We start from the raw sequence: 11,050 nt of genomic DNA on the forward strand, positions 1-11,050 counted from the left end.
TGAATGAAAATAACTCCATATTTTGAATAACATCGCTTGCATTGCTCCATACAAATTTAAATGTCTTCCTTCTAATGGAGATGAAGACGATGATCACGAGTACCATTTCAGACTCATCGTGACACTTGGTTGTGGTCAATAGTAGACCTGACAATGTAAAATTATTTCAATACAGTACATTCCGTTTTGCTTACGTACATCTATTGCATGTTTGCTTGTACCATACTAGTGTAAAAAGTGTTATCAATAATTCATAAACATAAAAATCTTGTTTAGATAATAGATTTTTAAGTTACTAAGAAAGGCTTGAACTTCATTAGTCAGAGTTTAACTTAGATAAGTTCGGCTATTATTTTTGGAACCTTTTTGGAAATCTACACTTCAACAGTTTCGGTTTCAATAAGAGGTAAATGTTTTATTTTATTAATGTAAGCGAAGAATCATTGGTTATATGAAGGTTACGAAAGTCATGAAGAAGAAGAACGTGGGACAAATCATGGTTGCAGAGTTATGATGTTTAATGAATGTTGCTTTATACAATTTCTACTGTTCTATACATTTCTTTCAAACTTGTTATATTTATTGACATAATCGAGACGGTTTGTAAAATGTATTGTTACGTATTTATATTATTATAGACATTCCCTTCTTCAACTGATTCATGTACTCGAAATTAGAAACAGCACCATAACCAACAATATGCAAAGTTTTGTGCTTTTAATTATGATAAATTATACCATATTTTTGGACTCTGCCTCATGACTGTTGGCGGCCATTTTGAAATTTTGACCTTTGTGGAATTATTGTTGATTGTTCCATATTCAAAAAAGATTAATAAGCATCATAACTAGCAATATGCAGAGTTTTGTGCTTTTATTTTCAAACGATAAATTACATCATATTTTTGAACTCTGTCTTTCTGTTCGCGGCAATTATGCAATTTTTTTTTATGACTCCGTATTCAAAAATGTGTATTAGCATCATAACTAATTGTCTATACCCCTTAATCGTTCACTATGCAAAATTTCATACTTTTACCATAAAGTGATCAATTGTTCCAAAATATTGGACTTAGCTGCTTATGCAGCGGATATCAGAAAAATTGATCACTTTATGGTAAAAGCATGAAACTTTGCATAGTGAAAGATTAAGGGGTATAGACAAACTTCAGATATGGAGCAAAGAAAAAAAATATGGCCACCAAATGCAAGATGGCTGAAATAAGTATAACATCATTCACTTGATGAAGTCTTCAATTTTTATGAGTTCAGAAGATGTCACAAACTTAAGGAAATACTAATAAGATATTTCAATTATTATTTAATTAAACCTTATAATACAGAAATCATCAAAATAGCGTCCAAATTCAGAATGGCGCATACAAATGTCTGAAGTAGACAGTATTCGTATGTATACACCATCATTGTGTGATAGAAAGTTACCAAATCCGTGAAACTGATCATTTGATATCGACAAAGGCCTATAATGTATCATTAATACCTGGATGCATAGATTATATTTTCAAAATGGCGGCAATATTCAAAGTAGCGCTGTTTAACATATCAGAATTTGACGTTTGTTTTTAAATATGGTAAAAATATGACAAGAAACATAATGGATCAATTATTTCAATACACGCATGTATATACAAACATATTATTATTTAATGAAACAGGTGATATTATTTATAAAATAAAAATGGCCGATACAACTCAAAATGGCGTCTTTGACGAGTTTTTGTCACAGTTACAGGTAATGACATTAGACAATTAAAAAACACGCACAGTCTCGATCAGGTTCCTTTCTTAGTCCGGTGAGATGTTGCATAATGCTGTGCATTTTAATGCTGCTTTCAATCATTTACATGCTCCTCGACATCCTTTCTTACAAACACTGTGGGTGAGCTTTTGGCTTGACATTGAAGCTTCTGCAAGCACAGACCAGAATAGTACCCAAGTACCATCACGTTTTTGTCAACCAAATAAATATGGTGATGGCATACTTGGATTTAAAACTAAACAACTGCCCCAAATAACACTTCCTTGGTAAGCTGCACGTTTCCTATGTTGAAGAAGTGCATCTCGTGTTGGGAGGAATATTGACAATTGTTCTTCGTCTTCAGTGCTTTTATTTCAAATGATCAATTATAACATTTTATTTGGACTTTGCCTCATGACTGTTGACGGCCATTTTGAATTTGTCAGCCATTATGGAATTATTTGTTATTGTTCCATTTTCAGAAAAGATTATTTAGCATCACAGCCAGCAATATGCAAAGTTTTGTGATTCTATTTTCAAATGATAAATTATACCATATTTTGAGACTCTGCCTCATGACTGTTGGTGGCCATTTTGAAATTGGCGGCCATTATGGAATCATTTTTATGGCTCCATATCCAAAAATGTGTATAAGCATTATAACTAGCACTGTGCAAAGTTTCATGCTTTTACCATAAAGTGATCAATTGTCCCAAAATATTGGCCTTAGCTGCTGGACTATGAAATATATTCTCAAAATACAATTGTGGTATATGACGTGTTATTCCAGAAACAAAAAACTTCCAAAAAGATATCTAAATGTTAACAGACTGTTTCGAACAAGATATAATTATATATCTTTATTTTGCCACGATCTATCAAAATTTTAAATAGAGATTAAAACAGACCAGCCATCAACTCATCATTCATCAATACAAAACAGAACATCAAAATATAACAAAAAGTAAATAAACATTGTTTTAAAAAATACCAAACTAAAAGAAAAATTCTAAATGGAAATTCCTTTAGAATATGACAACATCAAATTCCCAAACTCGTAATTCGAATTTAAAACAAATGCCATGTTTCTGACTTGTTTATTGCGATTCCTAATTCAGAAAATGGTAGATTTAACCTCTCACGTGCACTTGTATGACAGTTGCATAGAAATACATTATTTTGACAACAATGTTTAAGCAACAAAAACCACCAGGTAAACGTGTCAAAAACAAAGGAAAACATTTTTTTATAATATAATTATATGTAAAATCAAATAATAAAAATAATCATGGCACATTACCACAAGGTAGGGATGTGTGATTATAAAGCCACGCCGCTAATATTAGCAACCATGGACAAAACAGTAATTGTTGAACATACATAAAGACAAACAGAAAGAACACTATAATAGGTAAGTAAGATGACAAACAACGTCAGTACCCGGAAAATATATCTTAAGACCATCGAGTAACATTTGTGTAGATGATACGGAATATTTATCAACAATTGCAAGGTCTTGGATCTTCCGATGATTTTATTTTTGACAAAGGATGAACCATTCATTGGCATAACCCTGGTTCAACAATTTTCTGGTCAGACACTGGTTTTTTAAAGGCTGAAAAGATATCCGATATGCAGATTCAGATGCAGTTGGTATATGGCTGCTTAGGTCTGGGATATTCTTGATTTCAAAATTAAAATAGTCTTGTTTGTCATACGAAGATGACTGCTCATGTCAAATTTGAGGTAGAAGTCAAAAAATGAAACAGAGGAATCAATGTCAGCTGTTTGTTTTAATTTCTAGTTCTGAAAGATGAATTATGGGAGAATAAAGTAAGACACAATATAATTTAACAAAAAAAAGGAGAAAATACAAACAACAATTTACATGATACTACAACAAAACTTAATTATTTAGCAAATAAAAAGGTTCAGTTTCCGACAGCTGGTTATGAAATTGTGAGGTTTGGCAGAGTAGGTCATTGTATCATCGATGGCTTTGTTAAACTCAGGTTGATAAGTCGTAATGGCTAATGTTATGTCATGAAATCTTGTTTCGTAATCTTATATGTTTTTTACATCGGATATATTAAAAAGGTTGAACAAAAGTGTGTCATAATATGTGCTAAAAAGGTGTAATTGTTCTATTTATACCGATTTCATTGAAATGTTAACAAGAGGAGTTTACTTTTATTAAAAGTTTACATTATATAAGTAAATTTACAAACCTTCAGTGGTGTCATCTTAATGTGTTTCAAATAAACTAATAATAGATACCAAGTTTGAAATTTAATATTTGGCGCAGATGCGCGTTTTATCTACTTAATAGTATAATTTTAAATATTGTATTATCAACCAGTGCGTATCTGAATACGACTGTACAATTTAAGAGAAATATACCACACTAAGACAAAAACAATAAATAAAAATAGCCTTCGAATGTAGTGGATTAAATTCACAAATATAAATAATAACTAAGTAAAAATGTTTGAAAATCTGTGCATCACTTTTTGTTGCCTATTTGCCTACGAATTTGTACGCAAGAACATGTTTGTATGAAATAATGCATCACTCTCATGCTAACATTTTGAAAGTTTCCACACTGATTTTCACAAATAAGGAGTCTGAAAATCATATTTTTGTCAGTATTAAGCAAAACGACATGCCAAAGGATTGCATTTCCTAATTATCAATTCAATATAACTTTCATAAATATCAAAATAAACTAAACCTCAAGGCAAAACCAACTGGTAACCTAAATGCCTAAAACACATCTTTAAATTGACAAACTCGAGTAAGCCAACCTATGGTATGTAAGTTTTTACCTATACATATTGATGTTAAAGTCAAAATAGACAGGAGGTAAAGAGCAAAGCAAGATATTTCTTCTCCTTTCTTTAATTCTCATTAATAAAACTCTTGGCCTTTGAAGTCAATATGTCAATCTTGACCTAACATGATTACATGTACTGATTAACTCGTACTGTTTACCGATCAAGCACACCATGAGATCATTGTTGTAGCAAATTGAAGGTAGGAATTAAATCGTGATTTAACTTTTACATGTTTTATGATTCTAAAATTATCATCAGATTATAATTCGTCCTTAAACAACCAACATATCATTATCTGCCTAGATCATAGGTCTTAACATTCTGTATATAAACAAATTTGCGGTTTTTTTTAAAAATGTGAGCTTCAACAGGAAGCAATACTTTTCAGCAAAATATTATCAGCAGATCTAAAATTTAAGACAAAGAAATATGTGTCTTCCTATATATGTTTTGCACAGTTTGCGTTCTTGTTTTTTGTTGTGAAAAAAAACAGTTGCTGTCAACAGGATAAATACAAGCACGAAAAATCTAATAAATAGATTTTTTTCCGAATTTTTCAATATTCCTTTTGTAAGCAGCTGGCTAAATTTTCAAAAGATGGATTTTTAATTTTTTTTTTAGGTCCTTTTTGAATATATATCTCTGCGCTAGTTTTTCGGGTCTTAAAAACATCATTGGCTTCGATAATTCTAGTAAAACGTTCCGGACATATATAATCAAGTATGCGTTATTTTCATTTTTATAGTACTGGGTTGAGAACACTGGTGGTGGTACTCACATGATTCATAACAAACATTTCTTCAACCGTCCGTTAATAGATTTATAAATTATATATACTTATTTTACTGTACGTACTGGTCGTGTATAAGTTATATGGGTAACTTTAGAGACAAAGACCACATCTAGTATAATTTTTCAACAATGTCGATAAATCACGTAGAATAAATCATGAGTCAACTTACGTTTTTAGCTGCATCTTATTGTGAATTTAGTTACATAAATACATGACATATGTACCCGACCTTTTAAAACTGAATAATGATACTATATGAATTGTTTCAAAAGGACACGTAATATTTGTTGAGACTAACAATAGTCACAGGCCATGCCATTATCATGATTATATGTGATGTCTCAATATAATGTATTCAGAAAATAGTGCGAGTATTTATTGTCGCTTTTGTGACATGACCAACCAACATTCTGGATTAATTATTGCATGTTTGGTTCCTCCATTGCCACTTCCAAATACATCACGAGATATGTATCGGTCTTACCTTGCAAGTTGAAACATCAAGTCAACAGCCAAAGGTCCCGAAAAAATTTCCAAAATGTGGGCCTTGGATACATGAAGGATATGAAGAAGAGGGACAAGAGTCAAAAGATTGTCCAACAAATAAGGAAAGCAGAGTTATGATGTCTTACGTTGTACAGTTCCTAATGTTTTATACAACCATGTTAATATACTGACAAGACTGTCTGTAAAATGAAATAAGTCATTTCTGATATATTTTGTATAATTTTCATCTGTATTCATTTCCTTCTTTAACTGTTTCTTCAAATCAGAATAAGAAAATGCACTGAACCATAAATACACGTAGCTGAATCAACTTCGTTTTCAGTTGAATGATTTCAAAGAAACATTTCGAAATTGATATTGATACGTCTCTAATAGTTTACCTAAATACATTTATAGGTGTACTTCATAAATACATACCCCCCCCAAAATTTTGCTCAATTAAAACTGATTTTTAATAATTGTCAACCAAGTGTTGGAGCGTATGTACTATTCATGAAGAAATTATTTCAATTTTAGCATTTTGGCACAACTTTTTGGAAATTTTGGACCCTCAATGCTCTTCAACTTTGAAATTGTTTGGCTTTATAAATATTTTGATATGAGCGTCACTGATTAGTCTTATGTAGATGAAACGCGCATCTGGCGAACTAAATTATAATCTTGGTACCTTTGATAACTAATTACCATTGAGAAACCGTATTTAACCAGCTCCTTTTTGTTTTAACAATCGGATCGGATATGCATATATTTAGAGAGAAAAAAATCGGATAAACCTTATGATATATAGGTATGAGTCTAGCTTCAAAAGTTTGGACCCAAAATCAACAGTAAAAGATTCCCCGGGTATATGCAGGATTTGGAGAAAAGGAACAAAAGACAAAAAATCAAAAACAATTCCAACAAATAATGAATGCAGAGTCACGAGGTCTTATTTTCAAAGGCTGTTTACACTTACAATGTATGTTGCTATATTGATATGAATAAGCATGTCTGAAATATTCGGATAATTTTATATATTGAAATTGTCATAGACTTTTCCTTTCTTTCTTTATGCGGGGTTCACACATTGCCGATTATTGCTACCGTTTGAGATCAGACAGCGATACGATACGAACAGTGAAAAAGTCGAATTAGTATCCTCAATTATTTGGAATGTCCTATTATGTCTGAACGCAGTCGTTTTAGTTCGTAACAGATTCCTACTGGTCGGGAAGGGTCCGAATAGTTCGGCAAAGCACCCCGACAGTTAGGTGCGTCCCGTAACATTCGGGGAAACTCAGCCGATTTTGTCTAGTCGGATTACAATCGTGCCTATGTCGTGACAGATTCTGCAGTATCGGATCGAATTCCTAACAATGTTCTGTGTATTCGGGACGGTGTCCCGTGGAACGGGAATGATCTGGTGAAGTCCCGACAATAACAGAATACAATACGACTGAGACCAGACAAAGCCGTTTGCAATGCGATAGAGCGGACCGTGATAGGATTACGTTCCGACAGTACCTGATCATCCCGATTATGCCGACAGTTTTCAAACGGATAACTTCCGTCAGCTTCGGTTCACTGTCTTGTCACTATCTGATCTCTGTCGGATTACATTCGGTAGAATCGGGACGCAGTCGTGACAGACTCGGTCGAATTTTACCTGGCGAAAGATACAAATCGAATTTCCATCCACGATTCACAGGATCTTGATCAGACTTTTGACAAATTTTAATCGGGATTGGTCCTGTCAAGGACGGCAGTAAAAATCGTGAATGTGTGACTCCAGCTTTACCTGTTTCATGTAATCAAAATTAGAATCAATTTAACTATGAGTACACAAATGATATCTTAATGCTTTTAAAGTCCAATGATTCCGTAGAAGCATTTCAAATTAATATTGGTGCATCTGTCATTTTAGAAACAAAATAAATTTGTGGTAAACATCATATATCATCTCAAAATCATATAAATTCCAAACGATATCTATATGTTAACAGATGTTTTGGTCAGTTGGTCAGGACAAATGTAAATGTATTTACAATATCCAAATATTTTCAATTTGGCTGTACAAGAGTCGCCAAATGAAAGGAATTGAATAGACACTACCAAAAGTCTGTCATCTACGCAAAATCTCTCTAATACACCCCCCCCCCAAAAAAAAAACAACAACAAAATAAAACCCCATAAAAATCATCACAAGATAATGAAAACATTGAAACTAACTCTACGTTGAAGTGTATGACATATAAATAGCGGGGAAATAAAGCAAGGTGTAATTGTAACTAACATCGATTCGAAAGAAATAAGTAATATCGACAAAAAGAACAAAATACAATCAACGGTCGAAAAAATACTACAGCAACAACTAACGATTTAGCAAATAAATAAATTCAATATACAACCTGTTTATGAAATTATGTGAATTCGAAATGTAGACAGTCGCACTCATCTTATTTTTTTTTAATGTAAAACTCTTGTAGATGAGTCGTATTTGTCAATGTCATGTACTGAAAATGTGTTCCGTAATCTTAGATGTTGGTTACATTGGATCTATAGAAGTGTGGCTATTACTTGTACTGAAAAGGATGAACGTTTTGTATGGATTTATTTAATTTTTTTCAAAGGGAGTTTTATCTTTATAAGAATGGTCTATCATTTATTTAATCATATTCCTATAACGTTAATGTGTTACAGTGTTTTTTTAAGATATACAAAAAGAATGATTTAAGGACTTTGTATTCACAACGAATTAGTTTACTTCAAGTTGTCACAATCGTATGTGTCATGTGCACTCGAATAATGAGATAAGATAAAGTATTCTGTTCTAGACTTCCGTGTTAAATAAGGAAGTAAAAGTTTGGGTACAACTGTAAAATCCAAACAGCAGCTAGTGGAGATTAATATACCAATGAGACAAAAAAGGTACGAGGCCGGAAGCTTACAAAACTGACAACGAAATGTTGTCATAAAATAAAAAAATAACTATCACAAAGCACTTTCACTGAAAGGAAATCTGCTGTAACAGTAAACACTTTAAACTTTTTTCTTTATCATAGCCTCATTTGATTTAGGCTTCATCATAGAACTAATAAGCCTGTCCATTAATATAAGTGTATTTTTTACTATTACAACACATACCAGTATAAATTTATTATCTATATATTAATCAGATTCGGCATAGTGGAGCATATTTATATTCAAATACTACAAAAACTGTATTTTTCGACAAAATATTAGTTGTTGGGAAACTTTTATGAAGCATTATATACTTGTTTCAAAGTCTTCAAGCGTTTAATCATAGGTCCTATGGATCAGGTCAGTTAAATGATACTTGGCCAATATTCGAATATGACATTCTTCGAATGCTTTAGCTCTGTACTTCTACAACACCCCGTCATTGTGTTTTTGTACTATAATAAATTTGTGTATTCTTGTTTTTAATTTTTGCTAATATGGTTGGTTAATATGCCGTTTTGTGCTTCTTTGTTATATATTTTTTTGTAATTTTTAGTGATTAAAATTAAAACACAATGGTGATTGCTGTAGCCCTATTTTTTATATTTTGACATAAAATGTCTGTTTGAAGTCAGCAGTTCTGTGCTGACATGAATTATCATTGATATGGTCAAATTTATAAATTAACTGTTTACACAGCTTTTGAATTTTTGAAGTACTAAGACTTTTCTAATACACGAATAGATGACCTCAGCTGTATTTGGCAAAACATTTAGGAATTTTGGTCCTCAATGCTCTGCAACTTCGTTCTTTATTTGGCCTTTGTAACTGTTTTGGATTCGAGCGTCACTGATGAGTCTTTTGTAGATTAAACGCGCGTCTGGCGTAAATACAAAATTTAATCCTGGTATATGTGATGAGTTTATTTTGATCACGCATCGTTGTCAATATAATGGAATTTGAGGCAACTGTCATACAAGTGAGAGGTTTAGCTAGCTATGAAACCAGGTTCAACCATTTTCTACATAAGAAAATACCTATACCAAGTCAGGGGTGTGACAGTTGTTATCCATTCGTTCGGTGTTAACATGAATTATAAGCCGCTTTTGTATTTTTACATATAAATAAAATCATTATTAAATTCACCAAAGCCTATCTAAATAAGTTTTTGTAAATAGTTAAAAGATGTCACTGATTCAGTTTGAACCGTTCTTTTCCTAGGAAATTCTGCAGAATAATAGGGAAGGGCAAAAAAGGAAAACGATTTATAATCAACCACAAATGGCCGGATTTAACAATCCATAACAAAATAATATCCATAAAAAGAAATCATATGATGATCTAGTCCGAATAACATAGTTTTATTTATAGTAAGTAAGTGAAAGTTTATTACGCTTCGGCTTATTGACCATACGGTCTGATGAACTTAAAATAAAATATGAAATCTGAGCGAATGAGCCAGTGCAAAACAGTTATTTGTATACATCGTCCGACATTGATCAAAACAGAAATTATGATACAGATAGTACATATTTTTCGTTACGTAAAACACATCGAGGGGTGTCAGGATTGATCAAATGAAAGACCGATTGAGCGAGGTCTTTCTTTGTGAAATCCTGACACCGTGAGGTGTGTTGTACGACTTGAAAAACCTTAAAATATGCATTATCTGACTTATATACCGTCACAAAAGATTATTTTTATAACGATTTGCAAAATTTAGCATCCTATTTTACTGACCACACTAAAGTGGCATATTCCTTTATAATGTATTCATGTTTTAATACGCCTTACGGCTCATTTAGAATGTGACATAAAAATTAACAAATAATCTAGATATAAACCTTAGAAATTATTATCCATACACAATGGAAATAGTACTGTAACTGCATGAAATAAGACACAAATAAACTGTTGACGATGTAATAAAATTACAAGACACTTTGTAAGTAATTTATTGTTCCAACTTAGTTTATTAAAAAAAAAGGGTGCTATGTTTTTCTACTTCTAATAACATTTCTATCGCGGAAAAGAGATTATTTTTTTCAACAATTTTAATTGAATCGAATGAAATTTTCAGAATGATTTACTTTTGAATAGCAATACATTTTTTTAACAGAAAATCAGGATATGATTGTATACTGTCCCCGCTCCATTCCCACCCGACCCAATAGTGATGTACGTGGATGTTATTCAATAGACTAAAGGGAGCACGAAA

The sequence above is a fragment of the Mytilus edulis genome, chromosome 8 (assembly GCF_963676685.1).
Source record: "Mytilus edulis chromosome 8, xbMytEdul2.2, whole genome shotgun sequence".
Taxonomy (NCBI): Eukaryota; Metazoa; Mollusca; class Bivalvia; order Mytilida; family Mytilidae; genus Mytilus; species Mytilus edulis.